General features: G+C 77.3%; 1 protein-coding gene across 1 annotated transcript in view; it reads left to right on the top strand.

Moving 5' to 3' along the window:
- Positions 1–238: 238 nt before the first annotated feature.
- The window catches only part of ZNF644 (zinc finger protein 644), a 43,138-nt gene continuing 43,098 nt past the window's right edge, over positions 239–278 (top strand). Inside the window, exon 1 of the mRNA XM_026037874.1 lies at positions 239–254. The gene's annotated coding sequence lies outside the window, so the exon portion shown is untranslated. The remainder of the gene's footprint in view (positions 255–278) is intronic.

Here is a 278-nt window from a genome sequence, read left to right as displayed (position 1 = left end):
CCTCCCGCCTCCCTCCTCGCCCCCAGGCGGCGCGCGCCCCGGTGGGAGGGGGCTGGGGCGCGCCGGCGCGGGAAGCCGCGCGCATGCGCACTCCCCCCCCCCCGCCGGGACGCGTGTGCGGCCGCGTCCCGTGTGTATGTGCGAGAGTGCGGCCGCGCGCGGAGCGGGAGCAGCAGCCGCCGCAGCTTGCGGCGTGACGTCACGACGCCGCGCGCAGGACGTAACCCCGGTGTGACGCACGCCCCGGCGAGCCCGTGAGTTTCCAGTTATGCCTGTTT

This window comes from Nothoprocta perdicaria, unplaced genomic scaffold (assembly GCF_003342845.1).
Source record: "Nothoprocta perdicaria isolate Ctin4 unplaced genomic scaffold, notPer1 scaffold_20, whole genome shotgun sequence".
NCBI lineage: Eukaryota > Metazoa > Chordata > Aves > Tinamiformes > Tinamidae > Nothoprocta > Nothoprocta perdicaria.
The sequence above is the reverse complement of the archived record's forward strand: the minus strand, read 5'-3'. Positions and strand labels throughout refer to the sequence as shown.